The 12,434-nt window shown below is 41.1% G+C and overlaps 1 protein-coding gene across 1 annotated transcript in view; it reads right to left on the reverse strand.

Annotated features, from left to right (window-relative positions):
* SETBP1 (SET binding protein 1) overlaps positions 1 to 12,434 on the reverse strand; it is a 330,296-nt gene that overhangs the window by 37,737 nt on the left and 280,125 nt on the right. The window lies entirely within an intron of this gene.

Below are 12,434 nucleotides of genomic sequence, written 5' to 3' on the forward strand. Positions count from 1 at the left end.
CCCATGACTAAGAGTTTCAAAGTAACTTATTTGGGGTGCCTTAATTTTTAGATGCCCAGTTTCAGATGCCTGATTTCAAGGAAGTGCTGAGCACCTGCTTTCTGAAAATCAGGCCTCTTTAAGGTGTCTCAAACGATGTCAGTCAGAGTGGTGGGGGGAAAAAACCATACATCTCCTAACTGACATAGCTGTGGCAGTAAAAAAAAACAATTCAGATGCAACTATGCTGACAGGAGAGCGCTTTTGTCAGCATAGCTAGTGTTGTGTGTAGGTGGGGTTACTATGACAGCAGAAAACTCCTTTTGTCAGTATATATTGCATCTGCACTAGAGGAGTCTCCAAGCATAGTTGCACTGGATATAGCTGTATCAGAAATCCGGTGTACTGTAGACTAGCCTTGCGTCTGGAGAGAACCTGAGCTGAAATGTCAGTATAAGAATGGCCATACTGGTTCAGTCCAAAGGTCCATCCAGCCAGTATCCTGTCTACCGACAGTGGCCAATGCCAAGTGCCCCAGACAGAGTGAACCTAACAAGCAATGATCAAGTGGTCTCTCTCCTGCCATCCATCTCCACTCTCTGACAAATTGAGTTAACCTCCATGAATTTATCTAGTTCTCTTTTAAACCCTGTTATAGTCGTAGCCTTCACAACTTCCTCAGGCAAGGAGTTCCACAGGTTAACTGTGCGCTGTGTGAAGAAGAACTTCCTTTTATTTGTTTTAAGCCTGCTGCTCATTAATTTCATTTGGTGGCCCCTAGTTCTTATGTTATGGGAACAAGTAAGTAACTTGCATGTGGCTCATGTCATGTTATTCACCATGTAGCTTTTGTGATGGACTTTTCCCCATGTACAAGTTTTATCATATGAGAATGAACATGGACATTCCATTATTCCCAGCAGCACACCGAACTCTAGGAAGAAAGGACCTCTTCAATATCACATGGGGATGGCATCCTATCATGACCAAAGATTGCTGAAAAAATGTCAGACAACCAACTTCATGCAATGCAATGTCACATGGTAAGCCCTAGCTGTGACACTTGATACTCATATCTATGATGGGTTCCCTTCCAGATCCATATGCATGGATATGATCTGTACTATACAAATATTGGGCAATAGCTTTAAATGCTATGGGAAAAATATTAGTCCTCAAACTGAATTTTGCTCATTGACATTGCCCTGTGCAGAGGGACTCCTTTAGGGAGGTTATGTACCCTCTCCCCAATGGGCCAATAATGTTAATGTTGTCCTCCTTCACCAGTGCCTTCTTTGGCCATCACCAGTCAGTCCTCTGTCTTCCTTATCTAGTTTCCAGAATCAGTTCTGTCATTCCCCTGCCCTGGCACAAAACCTGTTACTCACCAGTACTTACTCAGGCCGCCCAGGCCAGTGCTAGGTCTGCCTTCAGCACAGGCCAGGCTTCCTTTGAGGAACTGATCCCAGTTTCTCACCTCCCACAAAGGAACCAGCAGCTCTCTCCATTTTCTGACTAGATAGACCAGCACTAGACTGGCCACTCTGCTAACTGGCTTATAAGAGGCTAGTTTATGTTAGACTCATAGAATATCAGGATTGGAAGAGACCTCAGGAGGTCATCTAGTCCAACCCCCTGCTCAAAGCAGGACCATTCCCCAACTAAATCATCCCAGCCAGGGCTTTGTCAAGCTGGGCCTTAAAAACCTCTAAGGATGGAGATTCCACTACTTCCCTAGGTAACCCATTCCAGTGCTTCACCACCCTCCTAGTGAAATAGTGTTTCCTAATGTCCAGCCTAGACCTCCCCCGCTGCAACTTGGGACCATCGCTCCTTGTTGGTGGTCTGGTGGATATGGATGTTCCCTATTGTCCCCAACAACTGTTAATTCCCTCTGTTTGAAAGAAATGGGACTAAATTAAAGATTTGGTGACCAGTATTAATCACTGGGATTTTAAATAAAGATCTTACATCTGTACAGTATATATTTATATCCATCTGTGCAGAGAGATAGGTGGGGGGAGACAGAGAAACATGAGCACTATATTGGGAGATACTTTACTGGGATTAAGGGCTGTAGCCTATAACTTAAGTAGGGATGTGTGGCAACTGGAATTGCTGAGTGAGCTGGTCGAGACACGTTTGCTGAAGACACAGTGCATGCAGTATTGTAGGTCATCACACTTGCACTGCGCTGTTGGCACCTGGTTAATAGCAGACCCAGCCTGTGTAAGTCATATGAAGTACAGGCAGCCATTTTACAGGGCTATTGCACTTCACTTCTAATCCAAAGCCCTTTGCAGCCAATGGAAAGACTCCCATTGAGATCTCAGTGGGCTTTGGATCAAGCACTTAATCAGGATCATTAACCTTTTCCAGTCATTCCCTCTATATTATTTTTCTTTGTTTTTATGTAAAACAGAGTGGTTTACATTAAAAACAAAACAACCTTGATTTGTAGATTGTTGAAACAAATATAAGCAGGTACTATCCCTGTTCAGTGTATGGGTGTGCAGCAGAAAGCCCCCCGAGCCTTTTATTCACTTGTGCTCTCTGTGCAGGGGTAAGGAAAATTGCTACTCCTGTACTCAGGGGTCCTTTTGTCATGCACCCTGAGGGCACAAGACACCTCAAAGGTGCAGCTGAGAAAGTGGGGCCGTTGCCCTGCAGGGTGAACCAGTGTAGAGAGGACAGTGGTCTACACCATCCCATGAGGCATTCGTGTTGGAGAGACGAGTGCCTCCCCAGGCATCTCCCTGGGTTGTGCAGTTCTGCAGTTGGGTCCCTGGGTTACGATAAAAGATAATGGTCCAAATATAACTATTGGTTTAACACCGCTGAGGTCAATGGAGTTATACCATTGATTGATTTGGCACAGAATATTGTGCAGCTAGAACTGCACTGGAACAACTTAAGCACATCAAAGCGCACTAGCAGATAGCACAACATACAGAGGCCATATGATGTGTGTGCCTGTGAGAAAGGATGGATGGACGGACAGACAGCCTGACATGTTTTTAAATTAAAAAAAAAAAAAGAAGTAAAAAGCCTAAATTGAGAATTGTTTTGACCTGTGCTAAAGTTCTCTCCTTCCCCCGAAGTTCATTTTGAGGAAAGGATCAGGGTTAGTCATTTCCCATCAGGAACATGTGGGAATCTTCAGTGACCAGGGGTTAAGCAATAGCTAATGTTATTCTCTGGAATATGCTGAACTCTTCTCTCTCAGCAATTTCTGCTGACCAGAAAGTGATAAAGGAGAATGTGACTGCCAGAAGAAAGCCTCAAGCTACTACAGGTGGCCAATTGCCTCCAGAGCTGCTGTAGTTGAAAAGACTGGACCACCAGACAAGCTGCTGCACTCGAGTTCACAGCCTGTACATTCCTGAACCACATGGAACTTCATACTGACTGTGAATGCCCTCAGAACTTGAGAATAGCTTCTTAAATCCAGCGTAAGCAACTCTCTATGAGAACTCAGGCCCCATGTGCGCAGCAGATTCTCACAGATGTCCGTGGTTGAACCAAGTTATTTCCTACTGCTAGAGGTGCGGCCAATCCAAACCCCGTGAATAGGAAGACCCCCAAACTTTTCATTTGTTTGAATGTGGGTCTAACCAATACAAAGTGGCCCCTCTGTAGTAATAGGCCAGACCAAAATCCAAGACCCTAATGTACCTGAATTTAGAGGAAATTCGCACCTGTATTCAAGCCCAATCCAAATGTACATGGCATAAATGTAGGTGTCATAGAGTCAAACAAAGAAACAAACAAACAAAACCATATAATTTCTTTTCTGGCTGATCTCCTTTGGTCTGTAGGTAGCATGTGAAACTTTCCAAATACTTCCACTATCAGCTGAGGATTCGTTTGTGGGTGTGTGGAAGACATTAATGGGATTTGAAAGTGAAAACATAATTTAACCACCAGCACAAAAATCAAGGTTCTTACTTCATCAAGAAAGATGCAATATACTACTATAGAATAGCTCAGTGAATGGAGAGGTTCCACTTACTGCACATCTAAAAAGATTTGTAACATTTTTGATTCAGTATGCCCAGTCTGGCCCTTCGTGGCTAATTAATTAAAACATAAAAAGCTAAAGTTCATATTACATGGATGGACTCTGAATCTAAATATAAAAGTGCAGATTGCATTTCTGTATTTCAAAGATTTATGAAGCAAAAGGAGTTAAAATAATCTTGACAGTCTGTTCTTACAGAGGAGAAGTGGGGAGAAAATAACTGAACAGAAGCCCATAACTCTGTGGATGACTTGTAGTCAGATTTTTTTACCCTATCTATCGTTGGAAGCACCCTGTTTTAAATATAATACTATTGAGGAATGGCTCAACAAATAAATCTGAATGTTTGTATTTCACAAAATACATGTTTGGTTAATCCAACTCTTGGTTTCAGGTGTAAGCTGTTTTCCCTCTGAATAGTAGCAAAGGGAGATTCATTCATTTTATTGGGAGACTAGCATAACTTTGTTATGGCCCTTAACAGATAAGAGTCTGTGTTCTTATCTTGTGAGAAGAAAGACATCTGGGAAATAACCATGTAGCTGGGTAGCTACTGTGTGCCCACAACACAGTAAACTCAAAGTTCAGAAACAAAGGCACTCAGCTAAGACACTTAGGGAGACATATAAAACTTAGACAGTTAGGAAACTAGGTAGAGAGGTAATGCTAAGCTTTTATTCTGTCCCACTTCATTCAAATTCTGGGAAATTACAAGTCACTTGTTAGAAAGAAGCACATTAAAAAAGGCTAAATGTAAGGCGGGCTGTCTGTGTCTGCAAAAGATGGCTCATTTCAGGGTGCTGGCTTCACTTCCCTGCCCTACTACAGACTTCCTGTGTGACCTTCAGCAAGTCACTTAGGCCTTGTCTACATTGGCCGTGGCATGTAGGGTACTCCACGATGAAAGACAGGCTGCATCCACACAGTGGAGTGAAGATACATGTGACAGTGAAAGGTTCTGGTAGGGAGGAGGGAAAGGTTCTTTCCCCATGGTGGGGAGCCTTTCATTACAGTGGGGAGCTGCCAGGGTCTTTCACTGCTGCTGGAGTCTTTCGCTGAGGTGGGAAAGACTCCGGAAACAGGGAAGCAGCGCGATACTAACCTGCTAAAAACAGCAGCGTAGATGCAGTAGGCACTGCTTGGCTGTATAGAGAGCTGTGTAAGGTCATACCTATAAGTTCTGCTGTGTCTTTACTCTACTCACCTCAATAGTGCCTCACTGCCTACACTGCTATTTATAGCAGTGCTAGGGATGTGTGCAGTGTATGTACTCTGCGTGCTGCTGTGAGTGGGCACTATAGACATACCAGTAAATGCTCTGTGCCTCAGTTTCCCATCTGTAAAATGTGGAATAATAGTGCCTCCTTACCTGACAGGGATTTTGAGAATGTAAAAGCATTAAAGATTGTGACTTGTTCAGATGGTGTAGTAATGGCAGCCATATCAGTTAGATACTATATACTCGTACATGTATAAATATGTAATTATCTAGCTAGATTAGATTAGAAAGTAAACTTTTGAAAATCATTACTATATGGTTTGAACAGGTATCTCCCATTCTACATACCTCGTCTATGGTAATTCTTACAACTCAATTAATATACTCTGATCCTATCCTCAAAATTGTCTCTAATTTCTTCTTCCCCAGAGATCTACACAGCTGAATTAAAATCACAAAGGCAGCCTGGCTTTAAAAGCAGAGCAATACAGAGATGGCACCAATAAAATATCTTAATACTCTCAAATATTTCTAAAATAGAGCTTTTCCATGCAGTAACATATAAAGTGTACACAAAATACATGATGGGATGGACTCACATAACATTTTACTGGCACTTATTTGGTATGTTCTGTGTAAGTTACTCATGGGTTTGTTACTGGTGAGTAATGTGATTGCAGCCATATTCATGCTAATAAAATACATACATGCCACTTCAGAGAGCATACACATAGAATGGATACTTGTTCTAGCAGGATGGGAATAACTGAAAATTAATATAAATAACATTAATTTCACACATGCACACTTTATATATATGTACACACACGCACACACACATATATGACACGATATAAAGTTATTATTTGTATTACTTTAGCATCTAGACTCCGCAACCAGATTTGAGGTCCCATTGTGTTAAGCACTGAACATACACACAATAAGAGACAGTTCCTGCCCTGAAGATCTTACAGTCTAAACAGACAAAGGGCAGAAGAAACAGGAAGGGTGAGTATCCCCATTGTACAGATGGAGAACCATAGCACAGAAAGATTAAGGGCAATAGCTTGGTCTCAAGTGAAGGCAAAACTCCCACTGACTTCAATGGAGCCTGGATTTCACCTTAAGTGACTTGCCCAAGGTTACACAGGACGTCTGTGCTAGAATCATAGAATATCAGGGTTGGAAGGGACCTCAGGAGGTATCTAGTCCAACCCATGCTCAAAGCAGGACCAATCCTCAACTAAATCATCCCAGCCAGGGCTTTGTCAAGACTGACCTTAAAAACATCTAAGGAGATTCCACCACCTTCCTAGGTTACCCATTTCAGTGCTTCACCACCGCCCTAGTGAAAAAGTTGTTCCTAATATCCAACCTAAACCTCCCCCACTGCAACTTGAGACCATTACTCCTTCTTCTATCATCTGCTACCACTGAGAACAGTCTAGATCCATCCTCTTTGGAACTCCCTTTCAGGTAGTTGAAAGCAGCTATCAAATCCCCCCTCATTCTTCTCTTCTGCAGACTAAACAATCCCAGTTCTCTCAGCCTCTCCTCATATGTCATGTGCTCCAGCCCCCTAATCATTTTTGTTGCCCTCCGCTGGATTTCTTCCAATTTTTCCACATTCTTCTTGTAATGTGGGGCCCAAAACTGGACACAGTACTACAGATGAGGCCTCACCAGCGCCGAATAGAGGGGAATGATCATGTCCCTCAATCTGCTGGCAATGCTCCTACTTATACAGCCCAAAATGCCGTTAGCTTTCTTGGCAACAAGGGCACACTGTCGACTCATATCCAGCTTCTCATCCACTGTAACCTCTAGGTCCTTTTCTGCAGAACTGCTTCCTATCCACTCAGTACCTACTCTGTAGCAGTGCATGGGATTCTTCCCTTTTAAGTGTAGGACTCTGCACTTGTCCTTGTTGAACCTCATCAGATTTCTTTTGGCCCAATCCTCTAATTTGTCTAGGTCCCTCTGCATCCTATCTCTACCTTCCAGCGAATCTCTGCCAATAATACCAAGACAAACAGTATGCCCAAGGACTAGAAGTGCACAGTACATGTAATGTGTCCAAGAAACAGGACTTCATTGTGAATTTAACAATATTTGATATTTTTCTTAAATCTCCAGCTTCAGGATTCATGTTATTATATGTGAATCTTAGCTTCCATTAAAAGTGACATTCAAGTTGCAGAGAAAAGCTTGTGGTCAATCCTAAATGCTCAAAAACCAGATGGTAAATAAAAAGAATCCACCATTTATTTATTTGTTTAAGTCTAATGATTTTTAAGCCAATCTCAAGAATTTTGGGGGCTTGACACAGGGTTTGCCAGCACTGTATGTACGCCCACGACACATGCACCAAACCAACGTTAAATTTCCAGACTATCCAAATGGCCCTCATGCAACAGGTGAGCATCCCAGAAAAATATTGATGCAGTAAGTTCGTGTAAAAACAAAAAAATCCTAAATCTATTGAGACCACAGGTGGCAGTAAAAAGCTAACAGCACCAAAACCACAGGTGATGGCAGCACTTCACACCAGGTTTGCAACCAGCCAGGACAAGCTTGTCCTGGAATAGACTTCATCTTGTGTCCTTAACAAAATACACCAAACACCATGTCTCTTTTCATCAAAGGCTGATCACTTTTCGTGTCAATGTGCTGCCTCTCCAACTTACGCTGACCTGTACTGAGATGCTTTGTCACCAAGATGAGCTGGTGATTAGCTCTATGCACCCTGTTGTCACACTCTGCCCCCTGCTTTCCTCACTTTCCTTGTCCCATAACTTGGCTGTCCTTGGTGGTGCTCTTGGCTTTTGACTGTGCCTGCGTTAAAGGCATGGTGAGTGGTGGAGTTTACCGCTGTCTGAGATGGCTTAGCTTTGCACTGAAATTGTCCATTTATCATGTGCATTCATCAGAAGAAGCCAGTGACACGAAGGGCATAGTCATGACCATACCTTTTACCTTGAAGAAGCTCATTTGCTGTTGTGCATACAATGCACTTTTTCCTCATGCTCTTTAATTTAGTGTAGTCAGGGGTGTCTGCAAAATGGTTTCCTTTATTCACTTCATTCCCCCCCAGCACCTGTTGCAACTATTCGCCTCACATGCCTTCAATGCAACAGGCAGCATGGCTGTGCCCAGAATTTTCCACTGCAGCCTTAAAGAACATCTGTTTGCCCTAAATATACTTAGAGAGGGTGGGTCTGATTCTGATTTCAATGACAGGAGTAAACTAGGAGTAACTTCATTGCAGTCAGCTTAGTGTGAGATCACAACATGACTCAGACACAGGGATGGCCTGCCTGCCTGCTTGATTATGGAATATGTTGTAAGTTTTCAACGCTTTTCTTTTTCCATCTTTTTGGGTTTACCTGCAAATAGGTATTTACTTCAAACTAAAATCATCATCATCATCATCATCATAAAAAGATTCAAGCTGCTTCTCCCTAAATGAGTTAATTTTTCTTGGATTCCTCTTTTTTTGTAGCAGGATGGAAGTGGGGCAGATAAAAGCTGGAGAGTGCAAACGGAGAGGGTAAAGCCACCCACACATTGTAATAACAACCAATACTTAAAATCTGGAAACACCTTTAGAAACATTTACAGTCTTAAAAACATAGTTATAAAGATACAAAATGGGGCAAAGAAAGAAAAAAAGGAACACAAAGAGAGAGAGATGAATGAAATAACTGCTTAATTTCTTACTGTCATTAATACTGGAGTATTAAATTATATTCCCCAGACGAATAAAAGGACTGTGTTAAGACAAAAACAAAATTCCACTGGATTGGCCTTGGATTTTTTTTTTTTTTTTTTGCACATAATAATGCATATGTGCAAAGGAATTCCTTGTCCTTACAAACATTTACAGCTACAAAATAACTGAAATCAGAAACCAATCCCTTCCACTAAAAAGGGCTTTTATTGTTCATAGATTCAAAAGGTAGGATCTCTGCAAATCTTGGCAGGGTCCATCTCAGATCAAGACTAAGAGTAAAGTTAACCTAGAGATCTGGAAGGGCTTTTTCCAACAATTTGAGCCAATGTGGGCATGCTTTCTGCCTAGGTTAATTAGAAAAGGACTGGGTTGGAATTCTTCTAATTTAATTGTTTTTTTAGTGCTTTCCACCCTGGGATGGGAAGTGCTTTACAAATTGTATTAAACCTCCAAAAGTAGGAAAATATTATTATCCCCATTATATAGATAAGGAAACTGAGGCTCACAGCAATGAAAGGATTGACTTAGAGTCATGCAGTGTTCTGAGTCCCACTGTCATGTTTTAACCACTAGACAATGTTCCCTCTCTGTCTCAGATCTAAGAATTCAAAATATTATTGGGTGAGTTTAGTATTATGATCATTGTATTACAAGAATATTAGTAAATGACTTCTGTTTGAAATCTATAACATTTTCCCAGATAGATTAAAATAGTCCTGACAAGGTGGGTGAGATAATATCTTTTATTGTATCAACTTCTGTTGGTGACAGAGACAAGCTTTCAGGCCACACAGATCTATGCGGTCTTCTTCAGGGCTATGTGGCTCGAAAGCTTGTCTCTCCCACCAACAGAAGTTGATCCAATAAAACATATTACCTCACTCACCTTGTCTCTCTAATATCCTGGGACCGACATGGCTACAACAACATTACATACAAAAATAGTCCTGGTGATTGAAATGCTCTGTTAGCTGCAGAACATGCCCTACCCAGTTCAAATGTCCCTTCATCCCACCAATGCACTATGGATTTGGGCATTTCTAGGAGCAAGAAGGTATTTTTGCCTCCATGCCTATTCAGTCTTTGACCTCTGTCTTTTCAGGCTGCCATTGAGGGTGTTAATTAGCAGTGAAAGTGATGGTGGCTTTCTGATGTGGCTTCAGAGGAAGTTACTCTAAAGCCTAGCTAGACTCTCGGGACCAGATCTTTAGGCACCTAACTCCATTCATTTAAATGAGACTTAGGTGCCTAAACACTTTTGAGAGTCCAGGCCTCAGGTCTTAGACTGAGTTTGCAGGGCTGGCAGTTCAAAAAATCACCTCTTGTAAACCGAGCATACATCTGAGATGGAACTCATGGAGCGATGATGAATATGGAATGTCCAAGATGCCTTCACGGCAGAGTCACTGTTAGGGGTACAAACACACTTTAACTAATGACTCTAAAGCATTTTGGGAATCTCAGCTGAGAAGGGAGAAAATGTAAATAGAGTGTAGATATGATTAGTTCCAATTCAGTTTGGTTTCAGGGCATCTGAGATTTCCCAATAAACTCAGCAACAGCAGTAAGATTAGTGTAAAGCCAGTTCTCATAAAACCATGGTAAATAATGCTGCTTATGATGAGTCAACGTTGTAGCATGATATGCTGTAAAATTATAGTCTTGTGGATTTTCTTCACCTTTACTGAATCTGGTTCAATACTTATCAAGTACTTACATGTCACTTAGTGGGAATAGGGCATGCGTGCACCCGCACGCACACACACACATTGTAAAGTGTCTATTAAACCCCACTGTAGAAATTTCAGTCTGTTAAACAGAGCTGGAATCTGTGGATTTGCCAGCATACAGAATATTTACTAATAGTTCTTGAAATGAAACAATGCTAATAACAGGTATAGCGCCAGTAGAAAATATATGCTACCTTCTGAAATACTATGGATATAACCCCCAATACTGATGGACAGAAATGACCTTTAGATATAATGACTGTACTTTAAACTATCCAGGTTTCTCCAGATGTTTTCTCCAAATAAATACAGACATTAGGAAAGGGTCATATTGGGGCAGGTTGAAAAAAAATGTAATTTAATGTCTATTCCTTGGGCAGATGTGTGGCATTTCAGCTGTATCCAATAATGCCCACTGACACCTGGTTCAGATCTCTTCATAGCCTCTAACAACTCTAAAGATCCCTATCTAATGTCCCTTCAGATCGCATGTTCGCTACTGAACAGCCTCTTACTGCCTTTAGAACATACTGCTAATTAACGTGAACCAAGTTACAATATGTGCTAAAGATTCCAGCTTTGTTACTTATTTAATGAGCTTCATGGGATTTGAACATGAGGCTCAAAGTAACAGGGGAAACCTCATAATTAGTTTCAATTAGAAGAAGTTCCTACGCATTACGACTATTTGATGAACTGCAGAGGGAGAAAGAACCACTGAACAGATACAAATCACTAGCTTTGTTTCATTTATTATTATACTTATTTTCTTCTTAATTAGTGCTGATTGGTTTATAATCCTAATTAATGCAAAGGAATTTGGAATGGTATACAATGGTATGGCTTAGAAGATGCCAGAGTGTACAACTGCTAAATTATTGTTAATTGTTATTTACATGAGGACAGGAAGACTAAGTAATGTGACACCTAATTAGCATTAAGGATATGGTTCCCATTTCCAAATTCAACTAAGGCAAATGGGATAAAATGACTATGGTTTAAATCTGAAAGTCAAAAGTTACAATACCAACATTAAAAACAAACAAAAAAAAAAGAGAGAGCCAAGGAATAGATAGGGGATCTAAAGTGGACACCATTAAAACCTTTACATTTGCCATTTGCAAGTCCTTAATGTTATACTCACTAGAGGGAATACCAGCAGTACCATGGTAATGTTAATTAGGCAGAACTGTAAAGATTTTAATGGTGACCACAGAAATGACAGGATAATAGCAATGTCTGATTGCGCTAGTATACGGTGGTTAGATATCAGCTAACATTTGCCCTTTGGACTGCTCTTTTCACAGCTGTATTCCTAGAGATGCATGATAAAGTTCCCTTTCAAAACGTGAAGCCAAATACATCTCAGATAGAATTCTCGAGTTCTATTCTGACTGTCACCGACCCACTCTGTGGCCTTGGGTGATCACTTAGCTTTCTCCTCTGTAAAAGGACAATAACAATAATCTGTCTAGTCAATCCACTGGCATTTTTATAGCGCTTATCACTATGGTAGGTTTACTTATCAATCTCAGAGACCTTCTGTGAGGATTAATTATGCTCATACAACTCTTAGAATATGTAAAAGGGCCATATCAGTGGCAAGTGTAATTATAATTACCTCATTGATTAGTCTCAAAAACTGATACCAGAAGTAAAATGAAGACTTAAAAGCAAACTTGGTGTGTGATAGGGTATATCTAAATGTTGAGCTGGCAATGTCATTTCCAGCTCGCGGGGACATGCTAACAT

This window comes from Gopherus evgoodei, chromosome 6 (genome assembly GCF_007399415.2).
Source record: "Gopherus evgoodei ecotype Sinaloan lineage chromosome 6, rGopEvg1_v1.p, whole genome shotgun sequence".
Taxonomy (NCBI): Eukaryota; Metazoa; Chordata; order Testudines; family Testudinidae; genus Gopherus; species Gopherus evgoodei.